Source organism: Myotis yumanensis, unplaced genomic scaffold (assembly GCF_028538775.1).
Source record: "Myotis yumanensis isolate MYYU_CA2020_CCGP unplaced genomic scaffold, mMyoYum1.0.hap1 SCAF_7, whole genome shotgun sequence".
Taxonomy (NCBI): domain Eukaryota; kingdom Metazoa; phylum Chordata; class Mammalia; order Chiroptera; family Vespertilionidae; genus Myotis; species Myotis yumanensis.
The window spans coordinates 58,577,937-58,599,096 of record NW_027223758.1 but is presented as its reverse complement, the minus strand read 5'-3'; the positions used below and the strand labels follow the sequence as shown (position 1 = coordinate 58,599,096).

The following is a 21,160-nucleotide window of genomic DNA, read 5'->3' as shown; positions in this document are numbered from 1 at the left end:
TTTTTCCTGCCTTGGTGACTTGTCTGTGCAGTAAATAATTAGCTTCCTGATTTTTAAAGAGGTTGACATTTGGAAAGCTTCTGCAAATAGTGTTTTCCCTCTCCGTTTTCATTTATGCATTTAATTTACTATTCAGTTGCCCTGAGACTGCCTGGCCTGCTTCAGCAATTTTCTTCTAGTATATATAGAACAGTATGGAATGATCTGTTCTATATTTATGTCCTGTAAGTACAGAAAACCCTCCTGATTCGTAGACTTAGGATATGCAGTTTTGATTATGTGATATGTTCCCCATCAAGTTGATACCTGTTCCTTGAAGCATGCTGTCCTTGATTAGAGTCAAGCACAAAAAACAAGGTTTAAAAAGAAGAGAACAAGTTCAAATTTTTATTTTTTTAAATATATTTTCTTGTTTTTTTACAGAGAGGAAGGGAGAGGGATAGAAAGTTAGAAACATCGATGAGAGAGAAACATCGATCAGCTGCCTCCTGCGCACTCCCTACTGGAGATGTGCCCGCAACGAAGGTACATGCCCTTGACCGGAATTGAACCTGGGACTCTTGAGTCCGCAGGCCAACGCTCTATCCACTGAGCCAAACCGGTTAGGGCAAGTTCAAATTTTTAACACTGGATAGGTTGTTAAACAAGTTTTGTTAAAGAACCATTTTTTTTCCACAAGAGACATTCTTAGGATAAAATAAATGAAAAAACAATAGCATATGAATTTTGTAATTCCAAGTAGATATAGATTGATCAATTAATCAATCCATAAATAAGACAATAAACATAAAAATATATACCTATCCCTATATAAATGCCTAAGACAAAATGATGGATACCAAAATATTTTCTCTACTTGATCAATTATGGGTAATTTTGGTTGTCTTCATATTTTCTACAGGGAACATGCATTACTTTTATAATCCAGAAAAAGATACATTGTTTTCATAGAAAGAGAAATACGAGCATGTGGTAGAGATCTTGTCCTTAATGTAACCAAAAGAAATTAAAATGTATGAAACAAAGCAAAATTAGAACAAAGTCATTTTGTCAGAAACCTAAACCTTTTTTAACATAAAGTAAATAAGAATTTAATACGTATTATGCATGTTTATACGAGAACATCAGTAATGCTCAATAAGTTACATAGCTGGTTTCTAAACACACTGCAGATAAAACAGTAGGAATAATATTTTAACCAATGTAACTCAACATTAAAAATATAGGCATCTACGCACTGGCCAGTATGGCTTACTTGGTTGAGCATCATCCCATGCACCTAAAGGTCGCTGTTCCATTCCCAGGCCAGGCACATACCAGGGTTTCGGGTTCCATCTCAAATAGGAGGCTTACAGGAAGCATCCAATCAATGTTTTGCTCTCGCATCAATGTCTCTCTCTCTCTCTCTCTCTCTCTCTCTCTCTCTTCATTCCCTTCCTCTCTCTCTAAAAATCAATAAAACACCTTTAAAAAAAATAGTTCCCAGGCCTCTTGCTCAGAGTTGCTGATACTGTTGGTCAGGAGCAGGGCCCACAATTTTAAAAATATAGTCATCTATCTCTTAAATAGATTTGAATTTTTGGTTTTTACAATAAGACTTCAAATCCCTATTAATGCATAAATTCCTACAAACACTTAGATCAGCGGTTCTCAACCTGTGGGTCGCGACCCCTTTGGCGGTCGAACGACCCTTTCACAGGGGTCGCCTAAGACCATCCTGCATATCAGATATTTACATTACGATTCATAACAGTAGCAACATTACAGTTATGAAGTAGCAACGAAAATAATTTTATGGTTGGGTCACAACATGAGGAACTGTATTTAAAGGGCCAAAAGGTTGAGAACCACTGACTTAGATGGACCTTTCTAGGCATTCCTTCCCTGAGCAGCTTTGTACTCTGCCCTCTGTGTAGAGTGGAGAGCATATGCCATTGATCCCTTCTAACTTTGAGTTTGAAATGTTTGGGAGGTCCTAACCAAAAACAAGCCAAGGAAGTGAAATGAGCTACATAATTTGCAGGGTCCAGTGGAAAAAATTAAAATATGGAATCCCTTGCTCTAAAATTGAGAACTTTGAGGCAGCTACAGCAGAGCATTAAACCAAGTGTGGGGCCCTGTGCGATCATGCAACCTCCACACACCTGAAGCCAGCCCCACAGAGAACATGTGCCCCAGAGCAAGACAGGTCTCAGAATCCTGTCCTGAAACCAGGTGCCTGACTTTCAACCTCTCAATCCCTCCCGCTACAAAAATGGGGACACTCTGTGGAGGTCTCATGTATGTGAAAGATCTGGTGCAGTGTCTGGTGTCAAACATAAATAGGGCTGGACACTAGTTAACATGGTAAGGACAAATTTTATTCAGTAATATACTATTGAAGCAGGGAAAAGTCCAGTGTGAACTGAACTCCATCAACTTTGATTTGTACGAAAATGACTGAATTTTAAAGGGTGAATGAGGGAGTCAGGATCCGGGCAAGCTGGGGCTTTATAGAGTCAGGGAAATGGAACATTACAAAAACCTGGAATGGGAGGGTTGGTCCAAGTGACCCCCACCTGGGTTTGCTAACTAATGCTTATGAAGGTAGGCTCCATGACCTTCCACAGAGGCTGGGAGATGGAGCCTATCTCCAGGTGTTGGCTGACATAGTTCTTTTGGCAGCCCAGGGTTTTACTTTAAGGTAGGACTAGGGTCATCTTAGGGATGCAGACTTTAGCTGTGAAAAACTATGTTAGTGTTTGTTCAAGTCTTTATAAGCTAAGGTTGAGGAAGAAGAGGGCTCAGAGGAGCCTGGCTAGAGTTTGGTCCAAGAGAAAGCCATTGTCACTGGCATACAGTGCTTAATAAATTATATTTTCCCTTCTCTAAACATATTTCTTCCACCACATCATAAGAGGGAAGACAAGGAAGACAACTATATTTTTCTTAATTAATATTTTACTTTAGATAATTCCAGTTATCTACACTAATAAAAGGGTAATATGCTAATTAGACCAAGAGACCTTCCGGGAGACCAGCCAGGGAGGGCATTTGGGGGCCATCAGGCCAGCTGGGGAGGGCAGTTGGGGGCCATGAGGCCAGCAGGGGAAGGCAGTTGGGAGCAATGAGGCCGGCAGGTGAGGGCAGTTGGGGGTGATCAGGCTGGTGGGGGGGAGGCAGTTGGGGGTGAGCAGGCCGGCAGGTGGGGGGCATTTGAGGGCGAGCAGGCCAGCAGGCAGAGTGGTTAGGGGCAATCGGGCAGGCAGGCAGGTGAGCGGTTAGGAGCCAGCAGTCCCGGAATGCGAGAGGGATGTCTGACTGCTGGTTTAGGCCCGATCCTACAGGGATCCCTACAGGGATCGGGCCTAAACCAGCAGTCGGACATCCCCCGAGGGGTCCCAGATTGGAGAGGGTGCAGGCTGGGCTGAGGGACACGAATTTCGTGTACCGGGCCACTAATATATATATATATACATATATATATATATATATATGGCTAATATGCAAATTGCCCCCCTCTGGAGTTCTACCAGGAGACAGGAGTTGGATCGCTCATTATGATGTGCGCTGACCACCATGGGGCAGCGTGGAATGAAGGAAGGCCCTAATTGGCCCTGATCACCGGCCAGGCCTAGGGACCTTACCCATGCATGAATTTCGTGCACCGGGCCTCTAGTCATTAATAAGAGAGTTCATGAAGAGCCACAGTGTGGCATAGTGAAATTGGATTTAAAATTAAATTCTGATTCCTCAAAAGCAAATTTGATAGAGGAAAGCACTATGAAATAACTGTTTTTAGGCATAAAGAACTTTAAATCTATTTTTCTCTCATTTCACATTCTTGTTAAATAGGAACATGGCTATTTGACTAGATGGCATTTTTCATAGAACATAGTCAAACTCAAAATCTTCTTTAAAATTAGATATTACCTAACAAAAGTGAAAGAAATGGCTCCCTGGTTAGTTTATGATACCAACTTTATTGTTGCCTTGATTCTAAACATTCTTAATGAAGAAGAAATTGATTAAAAAAATACTTTAATATCTGGATTAAACTTGACAGAAATATATTATGAGAGATATGTCTGCTGGTTAATAGTTGTTTGAGGCCCTTGTTTCTCCAAGAGCGTGTAAGACTCACTTCTGGGAGGTTATTTAAATTGCACATTCCTGGCTACACACTAGATTTATTGCGTCAGGGCCTCTAGTGATAAGAACCTGAAATCTCATTGTTAACAAGCTACTGATTCTTACCCACATTAAAGTTGGACAACCATCCATATAATCTCTTATGCACCCAGAAATAGATGACAGATGAGTGATTTGGTAAGATCTGCCAGGTGAAAAGATCAGAAACACAGATATTTTTTTCCTGCTTGTTTTCTCTCCCCTGGTCAGTTGACCTCTGCTTCTTTTAGTCCACTGCCTATGCAGGTGTTATTTTGGTTTTTGGTTTATTTGTTGGTGGTGGTTCCCTAAATCAAGCACCCGTTCCTGGATAGAGAAAAAAAAAAAAAAAAAGAAACCTGACAGTGGCCTCTTGGCTCAAATCTATGGAAAGAGCTCCAACACATACCCTCCCACCAGTCCCCTCTCTCCGAGTTCCCTTCTCTCTACAAGCCAATGAAGGCTAGAGAGTGAGCATATGCCTAATGGGGCACACAGTTCAAGCCTGCCCATCCCCTTCCCTTTGCCTTGAATTTACAGGGGAAGTTTATGCTGCTTCTGACCAGCCCCACCAGTATGGCTTGGACCATGGATGTCTTCAGCAGTGATGATGGTGTTTCGCTCACCAAACCACACTCTGTCAGCTTTATCCACAAGGGAATGTATTTGCGAGACAGTCAATGTTCAGGAATATAATCTGTGGCCATAAAATAGAGAATTGCTAGCTACTCCACATGGGGATGAAAGCTGTGGTCTTTCTCTTATTGTCACAGGGAATGTCAAACTGTTAACAGTCCTCAAGTTTTAAGGAAACGTGAGTCTACATCTAGCATGCCACCACCTTCCTCCCTTGAACGCTCCATTCTTCTACCTAAGAAACATTATTGAATACAGGGTTTCCAGGTTATGTTATATTACTTCAAAGTAATTTAAAAAGACTCTTGGGGTTTTGTAAAATTGTGGCACTGGCACTTCCATAAGCATTTATATAACCTCTTTGTATACCAGTTTTTCATGTGAAAAATTGAGATTTTGAGGATTTAACAGATCCAATGGGTGAAATATCTAGAGTTTCACTTTCAATTTTAGTGACACTGGAGGCAGTCAGCCCTGGTTTCACATGAGTCACAGGGGGAAGGATTGAAAATACCAACTCATGTGCCTTCTGGAGAGACACCCAGTGTGCTTTCCCCCTACTTATCTTGTGTGTGTGTGTGTGTGTGCGCGCGCGAACAGACATGGCAAGGTCTGTTTAATTTTTCTTTCTTTTTCTTTATTGATTAAGGTATTACATATGTGTCCTTATCCTCATTGCCCCCTCACACACACACCCACACTCATGCCCTCACCCCCTGGTGTCTGTGTCCATTGGTTAGGCTTATATGTATGCATACAAGTCCTTTGGTTGATCTCTCACCCTTACCCCCGCCCTCCCCTACCTTCCCTCTGAGGTTTGACGGTCTGATCGATGCTTCTCTGTCTCTAGATCTGTTTTTGTTCATCAGTTTATGTTGTTCATTATATTCCACAAATGAGTGAGATCATGTGATATTTATCTTTCTCTGCCTGGCTTATTTCACTTACCATAATGCTCTCCAGTTCCATCCATGCTTTTGCAAATGCTAAGAATTCCTTCTTTTTTACCACAGTGTAGTATTCCATTGTGTAGATGTACCACAGTTTTTTAATCCACTCATCTGCTGATGGGCACTTAGGCTGTTTCCAAATCTTAGCTATGGTAAATTGTGCCGCTATGAACATAGGGGTGCACATATCCTTTCTGATTGGTGTTTCCCCCTACTTATCTTAAACTGGGCCGTTTATACAATGATTTATTTTAAATATAAATGAGTGTAACTTGGAAAACATGTCCTGCAATTTTATGAGTCCAATCACTTGACCTAATGCTGGTCCTGCTTGCCTCAGCAATTGATTGTGAGTACTTTAATCTGTCAGTATTTCCATGTCAATTTTATTAGTTAAACGGAATAGTCTTTCGTGAAGGATAAGTATAAGGATAGTAAAGTTTAAATCTCATTGTAACTCTGTCAAGTCTCGTAAGCCTTTAATAATTTACTTCCCTGCAAAGGGATCCAGTGTACATGAAACTTTGAAACTGGAAAGGCATGCAGGGAAGTATCTGTTGTTTTCAATGAACAGGATACTTTCAATGCTGAAAGCCCTATGACACTTTCCCAGCAGCTGGGCCATTCCCCTCCATGACTAGGCCATGTTCTGCCATGGGCTTCATCATTCTGCCTGGTCCCCGGGCCAGCTTACATTCCTGTCAGGGGCACTTGCCACTTCCTATGGTTCAGAGCTCTTGAGTCTCAGGTGCTTTCCTTTACAGAGGCCTCGCAGCCTGCAAAGGGATCCAGTGTACATGAAACTTTGAAACTGGAAAGGCTGGTTTACATTCACAGAAGGCGTTGGCACCTACGTATTTTTAAACAGCTCACTTTCCCTATTGTCATCTGTAAGATTTAGATTTGTCACCATTGGAAGTTATGGCTCTTCTCTACTTAGAATTACATACATTTTAAATTCGTGTCACCTAAAAAATTACTGGACATGTAACCACTTATTTTAATCCATTCCTTAACAATATTTGTGTAATTCTGCATTTTAGGTGATAAAATACAAAGAGGACAAAATCTGGGTTCTTTAACCATGACGCTTTGGGTTACTTAGAGTGAATAAACTAATTACAGAGATCTACTGGAGACCTGCTCTGAGCAGAACCAGTTCCCGACTCAGGGCCTCCTTCATTCTTGTGAAGGAAGCAAACATCCAGCAAACAATCCCTTACTATATCATAACAAAGAGTGATATATACTGTGAAGAAAGAATGAAAACAGGTATGTGGCCAAGGAAAACAGTAGCATGGTTTAATATACAGGCACACCTCATTTGATGTTGCTTTATTGCACTTCACAGATAAGTTTTTTTTTTTTTTACAAACTACAGGTTTGTGTCAACCCTGCTGAGTAAGTCTTTTGGTGCCATTTTTCCAACAGCATTTGCTCACGCTGTGTCCCTGTGTCACATTTTGGTAATTCTCACAATATGTAAAACGTTTCTTTACTATATTTGTTATGGTGATCTGTGATCGGTGATCATTGAATTGTTGCGATCTCACGATAAAACTTTCAACGAATGAGGAGTTGCCTTGCATAGATGAACAAAGAAAGTGGTTTCTTGAGAGGCTCTGCTCCTGCTGAAGATGCCGTGAAGAGTGTTGAAGTGATGACAAAGGATTTAGAACGTTACATAAACTTAGCTGATAAAGCAGGAGCCGGGTTTGAGAGGACTGACTCCAATTTGGAAAGTTCTACTCTGGGTAAAGTGCTGTCAAACAGCGCCTAGTGCTGTAAAGAAATCAGTCCTGAGAGGAAGAGTCGATTGATGCAGCAAACGTCATTGTTGTCCTGTTTAAGAAATCGCCACCCGGATCAGTCAGCACCCCTCAGTGTTAAGGAAAGACCTCCACCAGCAAAAAGATTATGACTCACTGAAAGCTCAGGTGATGGTTAGCATTTTTTTTAACCAGTAAAGTATCTTTTAATTAAGGGGTGTGCCTTGTTTTTTAGGCAATGCGATTGCACATCTAATAGACTACAGTATAGTGTAAACATAACTTTTTATACACTGGGAAAACAAAAAATATGTGTGATTCACTGTATTGTGATATTCATGTTATTGCAGTGGCCTTGAACCATCCCTGTGAGATCTCTGAGGTGTGCCTATGAATGGAGAGGGCAAAGTATTGACACGAAGGCACAAGGCTTTAGTGATGATGCCTCCAAGTACAGTATGCAGACCCTTCATTTTTTAAAACTCAGTTTTTTCACATTAGGATTTTTTCTTTTGTCTTTTTTCTACTTCATTGTATAAGTTCCTCATTTTGTGTCAATTCCATACATGAAAAAAAAAGTTTCAACACTTCCAAGGTATAGACTAGGTTTTAATGCCATGGTGCAGCGATTTTCAACCAGTGTGCCACAAAAATGTTTTAAACATGCAATACCTGACTGTTTAGTCAGGGGCACTGACCTCTTTCCCCTTAGATTGTCAACAAAAAAATGGCAACAGCCAGCAAAACAATAGCCGTCCAGTGTGACTGAATCAAACTTATACCTGTTTTTGTCAGATTGACAAAACATAATATAGTTTTGGTGTGCTGCAGAGTTTTAGTGATTCGTTTGTGTGTGCCATGAGATGGAAAAGGCTGAACATTGCTGCCTCCGTAGATGAAGCTTTTATTATTGTACCTCTGTTAACTCTCAGTTCTGGCAAGTTTCTGCCTGGTCCTGTCAAATGTACCAACTCTAGGGAGCTCTTTCCATTACAATATATATTATTTACAAAAATGTGTTATTCTAAGGAGACAAGAAAAACAGTATAATTGGGGAAAACTATACTGAGCTGATGACCAAAAGTGAAGCTTCAGGTTTTTTAAAATTCTTTATTGTTTAAAGTATTACACGAGTCTCCCTTTTTCCCCCACTGACCTCTCCCCCACTACCTCCTCCCCCAAGCACAAGCCCCCCACCCCCTCTACTGTCTGTGTCCATTGGTTTTGCTCATATGTATGCAGACAAGTCCTTTGGTTGATCTCTTACCCGGCCCCCCTTTCTTCTGCACTTCAGAAGGCAAGGAGCAAGGAGGGACTGCGGGCATAAGATGAGCTGGAGAGGAGGAGCCCCCAGAAAACAAGGGTTTTAGAAGTTCAATAGCGTTGGGAAGATGGAGGACAGAGGGACACATGTGGGAAGGAAAGGGGAGAGATGGTGAGAGTTAGCTGTGGAAAGACTCCTAGGGCTATAGTGGGTTCAGTTCCAATAATCAGCTCCACTATTAGATTACAGACAACAAATTCTGATTTTTAAACATCTGTAGATTCTTTTCAGATAATCAGCATGTCTCTTGTAAGACATTATAAATTCATGTTGCATTTAAATACAACTGAACAAAGAACAGCACTAATGAGAAACATTGTTGACTTGTTGCTGGTGCGAAGACATGTCAAGTTGAATCTGTTATTGTCAAACTTAACGTTATTATTAATACTTATGTTCTAGATAATTGAGTACCATTCTGCACTTGCTGTTGTTTTCCAGATTAATGATGCCAGATAAACCCAGCTGTCTCTGGTTTTGCTCAATGAGATTCTGACCATTCATTATTTCCCATCCATATTGTAGGAACAGTGTACCTGTGACTGAAATCATCAAACTAATTAGAGGTCCAGTCACATGTTTCCCATGTAAATGTAGCCAGAAGGAAATATGGCTGCCTTCAAGTGGGATAAAGTCGCTAAATTCTTTTATAGTTAGAGATTCAGGACATTTTCTATTCCGGTTGGTTGAGCATTTTTTATTTTGTTACATCTGTTAAGAAAGGCAAGAAAAGAAAGTAATTTTGTTTTTTAGTTATTTTTTATTACACAGTAAAAAAAAAAAAAGTTAGCCTAATCACAACCCAGAAGCCAAGAATTAGCAATCATATGAAAATGTTGAAAAATGTTGCCATTTCCAGCGCTTTTTGTTATTGAGACAAGAAAGCTCTGGGGAAATGATTGCCACTGATTTTTTTTCTAATGTAGTGATCTGGGAACGTTGTTGAATGTCAAATGTCGGGCCCCACGAAGTAAACAAGAGGAAAATTCCCATTGGCAAATTGTGATGATTCTGAAGTGGCAAAGGTTTTAAGTGATTTTACTGTCAAGAAAACTAATGGGACTAAAGATGTGACCTTCAAAAGGTTAGATTAATGGAAAAGGGAGAAAAATGTTTTGAGCAGGAATTGAAGTTTCTTTGGTGGAATCTGGACTTTTTAATACTCTAATTTGTCCTGTGTGTGTTAGATGTGGTGAGTCATCCATTTATTCAGGAAACATTTTCTGAGTGCCAACAATATACCAGTATGAGATGTACTGAATGAAAACTTACGTTTACATTTACAGGACAAGAAAGGATAAGTTTGATAGCACAAGTGGTCTTTATCTGATGTTTTCAGAAAACTGCAGGTTGTGTTTGTTCAATTAGGCATTTATGAGTTTGTTAGCTTGGTGAACATAAAGTAGCTAAGAATGATACTTTAAAATGTTTTTTAAAAATTCCTTAGGCCCTGAGGGAGAAGACATTTAACATGATAATATAGGTGGCTGAACTATTTTTAAGTCATACATTAACTTTTAAAAATATTTGGCACTTGATTTGTCTTTCAAAATTAAGATTAAAATGAGTTTCTGGGAGCCATGCTAAAATTATATAAAATTGATAACAGTGAGACTTTAGAATAAATTTATTTCTGTGATAAAGGATTCTCCCTTTTCTCCCTCCACCGCTTCCTTCGAAATAGAGCAGTCATTTTTATGAAATTTTAAGTGAGAGAAACTTGCTGAACCCTTTCAAGCCCTAGTAACTATATAATTAAGCAGTGTGTCTAGCTAGAGAATTAGAAGTAGAAAGAATCTTAAATATATATATATCCATTCAACAATCTGACCCCCAGAAAAGTTACAGATGCATGAGGGGGTAAAGTCTAATTCTTACCCAAGTGTAGGCAGTTACAGAACTAGATTTAGAATCCATATCTATTAGCTCCTAGTTCAAAGCTCTCTATTTTACATGAAGCATTCATGTCCCATCTATTGCATGCATGTTACCTGATGAGTATTTCAAACTTTACAAAGTATTAGTTGTGGGAAAAGATGAATTTCATTTATTTTCTTCAAAATAATCTATTCCAATAAATAAGGTTCTCTCCTCCTAAATAGGTTATTGTAAAAATGTTCTCCAATGCCTCTCCATCACTTTATGTCTTTCTTTTGAAAATATTGACCTTGCTTCATTCCTTTTATCTCCAAAAACATCTTACTGGGTTAGTTGCTTATTGTATTTATCAGAGTTTAAGTTGTGAACTAAGACAATCTTTGCTATAAATAATCTGACTTTTATTAACTCCTTTGGCAAAGGAACTCCAAAAGAGGGTGATTAATATCTAAATGTTGTTTCCTCCCAGTGTTGACAGATTTTTTTTTCTTATTAAGCAACTGATATTGGGGGAAAATCATAGAAAATTGCTGGAATTTCTATCCACTTAGCTTTCCATGTGTAAAGAACCTCTTTGCTTATTTATTTTGTTTCTGGCTAACATTAGAAGAAGGTCACTTTGATTTATGCATTAAAACTTGTCAGAATTTTTAGATTTGCTTCTCTCTCTTTTTACCCCTTCATTATCCTCAGATGGCACTGCCTGAAGGTGACTTTTCTGATTTGAAAGTGTAAAGTTGGAGGTTTAAAATGAATTCATCTACTTTCTGGGGAAATGTGCTATATTCGTGGTCACAGGACATTTTAATATCTTATTTCTCTCCTTACCAAAGTGTGATCTCTTAATTTCATTTTCCTCTTAGATAAACAGCTGCGTCTTCTAGGGTTTGTATGGATTTTCGCCTTGGAGTGTGCATCAGAAACTGGCATTTACCAAACCGACTCTTTTTTTTTCATTTTTTAATATGCCATCCAGTTTGCACAATCTTTCCTCTTCCTACAGTTTGTACTTTTCCTCTTCCCCATCCCATCTCAATCTCTATAAAGTATGTCCATGATTATGTACCAGGTGGTCACACTGTTTGTTGTGGGGGAGCAGGATTTTGAATACAAGCAGATTTACTCCAGAGGCCAAGTTCTGACCCCAGCATTATTAACTTTGTCATCATATGAAACTTACTTAAATTCCCTGGCCTCAGTCTTGACTGTCAATTCAAGGTGAAATAATATCTACCTACCTACCTCATGGAGTTGAGAGAGTTAAATGAGTTAACACTTACATGTAACTCATAACAGTAAAAAACATAAAGACAATAGTGATGAAAATTTTGATGATGATGATGATGAAGATGATGAATGTTGATTTCTAATATGATTAATACATTGACTAATTAGGACAGATCACATCTAAGAGAAGTCAGTCTCCATCTATGAAAAAAAGGTTTCACCTTCCCAGTGGAGTCAGATTTCAGCTTAAAATGCAGTCAGGGCCTCTTGCCTTGTGGCTCTAAATTATCTGAGCTCAAGAGAATTGTTCTAAAGAAAAGGTCTGCAAAAAAACATGATTCTAAATGTCTACACAGAACCGCTGTTACCTGTTTAATATTCATTATCCATTGTACTGGGGCATGTAACACAGACAGGCATTGCATGTGTCCTCAGTCTTCACGAGGTAGTTGAAGGAACCAAGATACTATAATCAAAATGTAGACACTGGTATGTGGGCACATTCTTTATCTTCTGTGTGAAGAAATACTTTTCAATGGAGAAAAATATATTACTTTAAATCAACTGAAACTCTTTTGCAATACAGCTATCGGAGCTGCAATATACTTGGGAATAATGGGAATTTTGAATTACAAAGTTGACTTTTTCTTTGTAACATGAATGGGTATTTGAATGGAGTTAGAGAAATCATAATGATAGCCTAAAAGTAAGAAGGCTATCAATTGCCTCTTACTCTTCTCCTTCAAGGTAGCTCTGATGAGCAGGCCCATTGGACCTATTACAGTATCAGAGAAAAACTTTTTGTAGTAGGGGAATTCATAATAGTGTCATTATGATACATTCTGAAATAGTAATTACTAAGACAATGGGGCTATTAGAGGTAATTCTACCTTAGAATGTGCTGATTGCTTGGGCAATCTGAGATTTGGTTAGTTGTGCTTCAAATCATTAAATCAGGAAGCATTTTAAATATAAAATGGACAATTGACCAGAAAAATTTAAACAATTATAAGATTTATCAATTTATCTTTTCAATGTCCAATGTTATCATCTCTTTGTGGGAAAGTGTTTATATTAATATTCAGTTGTCCCAAAGAAAGATTCAAATAGGAAACAATGACTTCTCAATAATTTTGCTTTTCCAAGAAATATTTTTTCAAGTATTTGTGTGTGTGTGTGTATTTATAAACATACATACATGTGTATAGAGTAAAATTTTGTTTGTATATATATATATGTGTGTATATATATATGTATATATTTATAAACATACATACATGTGTATATAGTAATATCTAAAAGACAAAAATAATAATTTAGTCAATCCCACATTAGCTTTGATTATCTCTGATTTTTAAAAATCACATTACTCATAAATTATTAGGAGTCCCTGAAGAAGCATATCTTGTTTGCGTAGAGATGAGACTAAAGATTATGGCCTTAGAATAACAACTGTGTTGTTGTTGTTTTTTATGTAGGGTTAGTTTCTAATGATTTTTATGGTCACTAAAGTCTGAGAAACAGCGCTTTAATCCTCACTTTTTAAAAATTTGAAACCACTTGACAGGCAGATTTCTGAGATAAATGTATTAAAGTCTCTCAACCTGATGTTTGACTCCATACAATTATTATTTTTGCTTTACATATTTGAAAAGCTCTGTTGTTTTATGTTTATGATTTTTATATCTTTTTTGATTGAACCTTTTTATCTATATTGAAATATCTCTTTTAGTCCTGTTTAATATTCTTTGCCATGAATTCTATTTTACCTTATATTAATGTTTCTTTACTTCCTTTCTTCTTATTAGTCTGGTATATATTTTTAAATCCACTTATTGCAATAACTCTCTGTGTCATTTAGTTTTAGATATGTTTGTTGCAAGAGAGCATTCTTTTGTTTCGATTTTTCTTATTTCACATGATACAGGAGTCTCTACAGTATAATCAGGGGATTTTATCCATTTGAATGTATTGTGATAACTCACGTTTGAAATGATAATTTTATTTATATTTTCTTATATTGTTTTCATTTTTTTTCCTAATGTTGTTCAAGAATCTTATTTCTAGCCCTATAGGAGTTCTAGTATCTTTAGCTGATCTGTCAGTATCTGTAACCTTCCCCAATTAAGATAAGAACATGAACATGTTTTTAACTTTCTTTCTACAGCCTTCCTCACTCCCCATTCTTGTTTGATCCAGATTTAGATAATCTGGGATCTCAGTTCAGTATTATTATATTTTTACATTGTACATCAATTACAATTTTCTGTGTTTAACCTGTTACTTTATTCATCACTATTTTTCATAGTCAATTTTCTTTTCCTTAGAGACATGTCTTGTTTTTCCAGGGTACAAACCTATGCCTCTTTCAAGAAAAAGACTAGGTTAGGTAGGCATAAAATTAAAGATTCAAAAACAGTGTCCATCTGAATTTTGAGTATATTCTTCCATTATATTCAGGGCTCTTGAAGAAAGAGATCCTGTTGAATTGATTCTCTTTTTCTTCCTTTTAAGTCACCTGTCTGCTCTGCCTAGAATCCCATAGGACAGTGGTTCTCAACCTTCCTAATGCCGCGACCCTTTAATACAGTTCCTCATGTTGTGGTGACCCCCAATTTCATTGTTACAAATTGAACATAATTAAAGCATAGTGATTAATCAGAAAAACAATATGTAATTATATATGTGTTTTCCGATGGTCTTAGGTGATGCCTGTGAAAGGGTTGTTCGACCCCCAAAGGGGTCGCAACCCACAGTTTGAGAACCGCTGCCATAGGAGTTCATATTTATCCTTGCTTTCTGGAGTATCTGCAATTTGTGAGTCAAGTCTATTCAATCACTCTTCCTGGCACTCACAGGATCCTTTTAACCCAAAGACTTAGGACTCCTAAGCTATGATATGGTACTTAAATTATTTACTTTACATCCATTACCCTTTTTTATATATATAATCCAATAAAACAGATGCTGGAACTTGTAGAGTTATTCCCAAGTCTCTTACCTTTTTTCCTGTGCTTTTTATCTCATTGTTCATGGATGTTATGTTTGGGAGATTTCTTCCCCTTTCATCTTCCAGTTTATTAATACACTCACTACTCCTCTTATATCACAGATATAAGATATGACACATAGTATGTAATATTCAGCCAACCCATTGTAGTTTTTTTTAATATTTATGATTTACATTTCTAAGATCTCTGTTATTTGTCAATTCATGTGTTTTTAGTGCATGTAGTACTCTAATTTGTATAATGATAATATTCTCATTTACTATAGCCTTTTGTTAGCTCTTTTATACATGTTTTCTAAGGTAGTCTCCTTATAGTTGAGTGTTGTCTTTCTCTTGTTTTGATGGTATTGAATTTTAGGAGCTGTTCAGTTATCCTTGGTTCTCTGCTCATTTTTATGTTTGCAGATGTCTGATTGCATCCCTGAGGATACAGGTCTGATTATAAGATCTGGTTTAGGGAAGCTGACTGAGCCTGTCTGCCAGTCAGTCTGCCAGGACCCTGCCTTCCAGGTAGCACTAGTTACCTGGGGCCTCTCATTTTCAGCTATACTCTCTACTTTATGCTGAGGGCAACTGTGCTTATGTTGAACCCCTCAGGCTCTGCATAGGTAGCGCCCCAACTGACCAGCCTGGGAATTTCCTGCCTCTATTAACTCAGCAAGCCCAGCACCATTCTCATCTCTCCAGCTGTAGCTTTGGGGCTGTGATTTATCCTGCCTTATTTCTCTTTCAGTCTGATCACTTTTGCTTCACATCTCTCAGAGATCTCTCAAATTAATTTTTCTGCTGATGGTGGTCTTTTCTCTCCTTTTGGTGATGTTTTTGACGGGTTAAAAAATATTGTTTCCATCGTTTCCTAGAGTTTGAAGCAAAAGACACGGTAGATAAATGTGACAAGTTTACTATCAATAACCAGTTTCCTACCCACTCCTGACACACCTCACCAAATTATTTTAAAGGGCATATGTTCTAATTTTGTAAATAGAATGATTTAAAAATCTATTTTTTTAATATTGAGGTTAGCAAGCTTTATTTTTTTTCTCAGAAAATTATTTATTTAGAGATATCGTACGTATCCCACCCCAGCACCCAGTGGGAAAGAGGACACCTCAATTTCTCCAATAATAGTCTCAGTTCTAAGATTCAACAATCCACTTCTCTTTTCTTTTTTTAATTCTTTATTGTTTAATGGGGGGTGGGGGGAAGGAGACATAATTTAAAATTCTTTTTCAACCTTTATTATTTATTTTATAAGGACTTCTCTGCTTATTTCGTTATTAGATACATCATCAAATTTAATATTAGCATACATAAGGAAACCACAGAATAGGTTATAGGATAAAATTATTTAATTATACCTAAAAAATAGCATTAGGGAGTGACAAATATTTAAGATGCTTTAAAACTACTCTGTTGTGCTCGCTTCGGCAGCACATACACTGAGTGGCCAGATTATTATGACCACCTGACGTTTATAGACAAATTAGCTATAATTTTGCGCTGAAGTTGCTAGAGGGCCAGATCATCATAAACGTCTGAATAGCACAACATACCTAAGTATCGTTGCTGATCAAGTTCATCCTATCATGTTGATGGCGTATCCCAATGGAAATGGCTTCTTCCAACAAGACAATGTGCCATGCCACGGTGCTTGTATTGTGCAGGAGTGGTTTCAAGAACATGAGGGAGACTTTACCTTGCTTAGGTGACCCCCATAATCACCAGATCTCAATCCAATTGAGCATTTGTGGGACAAAGTTAAAAGAGCCATCAGGCAGCTGGTTCCACAACCATCAAATCTCACAGAACTGGGCAGTGCTATTCATCAGGCATGGTGTCAGATTCCTCGCATCACCTTTCAACATCTCGTGGAGTCAATGCCAAGAAGAATCACTGCAGTACTAAAGGCAAAAAGTGGCCCAACAAAGTACTGATGGGGTGGTCATAATAATCTGGCCGGTCATAATAATCTGGCCACTCAGCATATACTAACATTGGAATGATACAGAGAAGATTAGCGTGGCCCCTGCGTAAGGATGACACACAAATTCGTGAAGCGTTCCATATTTTTTTAAAAACTACTCTGTTACCATTCATTCCCTACCATCCTATTGTTTTATTTTTTTATCATTGTTTTAAAGTTTTACATATGTCTTCTTTTACCCCAATTTATCCCCCCGCCCCAGCCATTCCCACCTCATTGTTTTCTTTTTTTTTTTTTTAAATCTTTATTGTTCAGATTATTACATTTGTTCCTCTTTTTTCCCCCCATAACTCCCCTCCTTCCAGCTCCCACCCCACCCTCCACCCTCACTCCCCACCCACTGAGTTCATCCATAGGTGCATGATTTTTGTCCAGTCACTTCCCGCATCTCCCACACCCCTTTTCCCCCAAGAATAGTCAGTCCATTCCCTTTCTATGTCCCTGATTCATTATAGTCACCAGTTCATTCTGTACATCAGGTTATTTATTCACTTGATTCTTAGATTCATTTGTTGATAGATGCATATTTGTTGTTCATAATTTGTATCTTTACCTTTTTCTTCTTCTTCCTCTTCTTAAAGGATACCTTTCAGCATTTCATATAATACTGGTTTGGCGGTGATGAACTCCTTTAGTTTTTCCTTATCTGTGAAGCTCTTTATCTGACCTTCAATTCTGAATGATAGCTTTGCTGGATAAAGTAATCTTGGTTGTAGGTTCTTGGTATTCAGCACTTTGAATATTTCTTGCCATTCCCTTCTGGCCTGCAAAGTTTCTGTTGAGAAATCAGCTGACAGTCATATGGGTATTCCCTTGTAGGTAATTGACCCTCTTTCTCTTGCTGCTTTTAAGATTTTCTCTTTGTCTTTTGCTCTTGGCATTTTAATGATGATGTGTCTTGGTGTGGTCCTCTTTGGATTCCTTTTGTTTGGGGTTCTCTGCACTTCTTGGACCTGTAAGTCCATTTCTTTCTCCAGGTGGGGGAAGTTTTCTGCCATTATTTCTTGAAATAGGTTTTCAATATCTTGCTGTCTCTCATCTTCTGGCACTCCAATGACTCTGATATTAGTCCGCTTAAAGCTGTCCCAGAGGCTCCTTACACTATCTTCACACTTTCGGATTCTTTTTTCATTTTGCTTTTCCAATTGGGTGTTTTTTGTCGAATCTTTGGTTTGATTCTTGTGCTCCTCTGGTCTGCTATTGGGTATAATATTCTTTATTTCAGTCCGTGTATGCTTACTTTCTAATTTCTTTATCGTAGCATCGAGGGTCTCATTAGTTTTCGTGAGGCTCTGCACAAATTTATGGCAAGCCCTCAAAATTGCGATTCTTAGCTCCATATCCTCCATTTCTGTCATGTTTTTTTGTCTCCGCATCTTTTATGCTTTCTTGGTGCACCCCCTTGTGGTCTCTGTGCGCAGTCTTGTTCTAGCCAAGCCTTAATTGTTGTAGTTAACACTAGAGGGATTTGACCACCAGGCCGACTGGCGGTGGAAATCAGCTGTGGGAAAACTTCAGTCCTCAGGGGAGGTGCTAGTCCAGCCCTTGCCTGAGGCGATCGGCAAATGGCTGTGCGCAGGGTTTGGGCGGGGCGGGCTCAACAGGGCGGGGGGGAGGGAGCAGCTATGGCCGCTCTCAGTCCGTCCCCAGGGGCTCTGCCTCTCTGTCCCAGCAATCGCTGCAAACCTCGGAGGGGCCGTAGCCAGACAGTCCCGCTTCTCCCGTTTGAGTCTGGGTCCCTAGAGACTCGCCCGGATCTGTAGCCCAGAGTCTGAGACTCGCTCCTGATTGAAAACGACAATCTCGCCCTCAGCCGCCAGCCCGCTTTGCGCGCGCACCCTCACCACCGCACCGCCGTACCTTTAAATTTTCCACACTGCGCCTCCGCTGAGCGTCGGAATGCTGTTGTTTTTGCTTCTAGTTGAAGAGACTCTCCTCAGCCAGCCTTCCCGTGGTTCTGGTTGATGTCCGCTCCGACTTTTAGTTGTATTTTTGAAGTGGTTGTCCACGGCGGCAGTCTCCGGTGTTTACCTATGCCGCCATTTTCGATTCTCTCCTCATTGTTTTCTTACCACAAATATTTTAAAACCTAGAGTGTTAGTCACTGATTGTTACTTAATTGGTTTTTCTTACCTATTTCTTAGCTTTGATCTCAGAAAATGAGGAACTCTTTCATATCCATCATACTTAGGAAAATTGTTATGCAAAGATATATATCTTTGTAAGTAACCTTCTTCTAATTTCTTTGTACCAGAATAATATAATTTTCCAAGACTAGTATTCTTTCAAAAATATGATAGATCATAAATGTATGATTTCTCTGAAGGTTTTAAACAAGTCTGGTACTTAGCTATTTTGTAAATATTTTCACAGAATAGAAAATGTGAATATTCTGAAATATGAGACACAGAGATTGATTTGCATGAAACACACTCACACATTCACAGGTTAGGACACCACCTGGAAAGCAAATGAAGAAATAAATTATTCAATATTACTTGCCCATTACAGACTCATCAACCCCCAATATATGGTTCTAAGTGTAATTTGTAATGCAAAGTGAGGGATCTCTCTGTGATATATTCAGGAAATATTTATTAGGTACCTATTATGAACCAAGTGCTTCAGATACTTTATCTCACCAGGAATTTAAAGATAAAATGCTTTTGCCATGGAAGAACTTACATATATGCAAGATAACAATAATTATTATTTTTTAAACAGTCATGTGTGGCAGGTGATATATCTATATCACATAGAATTCTCACATAAATATAATATGAATATAATATGAATATTATTAACCTCAAAGGGACACTAAAATTCAGAGAGACTATGTAACCTGCAAAGGCCACACAGTCAGAATGCTGCACTAAGTCTGTCTAACTCCAGAACTCGTGTTTTTGCTACTGAACAGCACTTTTTTCACATTCTGCTCTTCTAATAACAAGACAAACAACAACCTTGTAAGTCACTTAGTTTCTAGTGTCTCTGTTTTCTTTCGTGTACATAGTATGGAAGTTGGTTGGGATAGTTCCTCGAGTCCTTTCCAGCTCTTGGGTTTTGGGCATTTGTCACATTAACTGTTGTTTTACCAACACACGGCACTGTTGTACCATTATGATTTATACTTGTTGGTTTTCTGTAGTTATTTACCTGGAGCTATTCTATGAACTGTGGTCTACTCCCTGCAGAATACGGATTCTTTTCAACGTGGAAGAAATAGATACTCTTCAAAGACAGACTGAAGGCTTACTTTGCCATCCTAAGAAGGATGTTGATTAAAACCCTTCAGAAAAATTTAATTCTAAAAGAGCCCACAATATGAGATATTTGGGGGTATTTTTCCTTCCTATTAATACAGTATCTGTCATAGGGCCCTCAGGGTGACAAGTGCATAGTAGTACTATTCAAAACATCTTCAGAGAATATACATTTACACCTAAAGGATCAGAGAGCAAGTGAGAACCAGCAAGAGAAAGTTCTTCATTCTACAAAACCAAGTGACAAAATCACCTGAGGGCAAGTGGCACAGAAGGTACCAGGGCCACAGTCACACTTCCCATTGATCTCGTCCCAGTAATTCTCAAGTTGATTTCTGATTAAGAGGATTAAACCGTTATAACTGACTTTTTTTAGTTTCTATAAAACTCTTGCTTCAAAATAATCATGATGCATAAAATTCACTTTTAAGGTTTATCTGCATGTAAAGATTTCACATAAAAATGAAAATTTTCCATATTTAACTCTATTTTAAGTATGCGATGCTACATGCCAGACTTTTCTGATCATTCCAGAAATAAGGTAGACAGAAACATAGATTGGCTAAGATGTGGTCATGTGGGACACCTTTGAATTTTGCTTGGCATAAAAAGACAACACACAAAACTACTGACTGGTGGACTGAAGGCAGCTGGCCATAAAAGTAAGCTCTTAACTGGAGTTTCAAAGACACAGGCTGTTTAAAGAAATGAAAGTCAAAGAAGAAACATACATATAAGGACAGATACGAGGCGAGTCTTCTCCACAGAGGGTGGTGGTGAGGAAAACGCACAAATCTCCCAGTGTTCTTTGGGAAATATCTCAAGAACTACTTGATGTTTTTGTGAGGGTTTAGTAATGACCTCACATCTTCCAAAGATAAGAGACAAGTGATTTCATCTTCCCACTTCCCACTCAGGTTCATAGATTAAAGTAATAAATATTTAATGGAAGATAAATCAACACTTTAGG

At 38.4% G+C, this 21,160-nt stretch overlaps 1 protein-coding gene and 1 non-coding gene across 5 annotated transcripts in view; both read left to right on the top strand.

Moving 5' to 3' along the window:
- Window positions 1-21,160, top strand: part of DLGAP1 (DLG associated protein 1) — a 626,931-nt gene that overhangs the window by 255,149 nt on the left and 350,622 nt on the right. The window lies entirely within an intron of this gene.
- On the top strand, window positions 16,913-17,014 carry LOC139014703 (U6 spliceosomal RNA). The gene has a single exon (XR_011472269.1). It is a non-coding gene; the product is annotated as a U6 spliceosomal RNA (small nuclear RNA).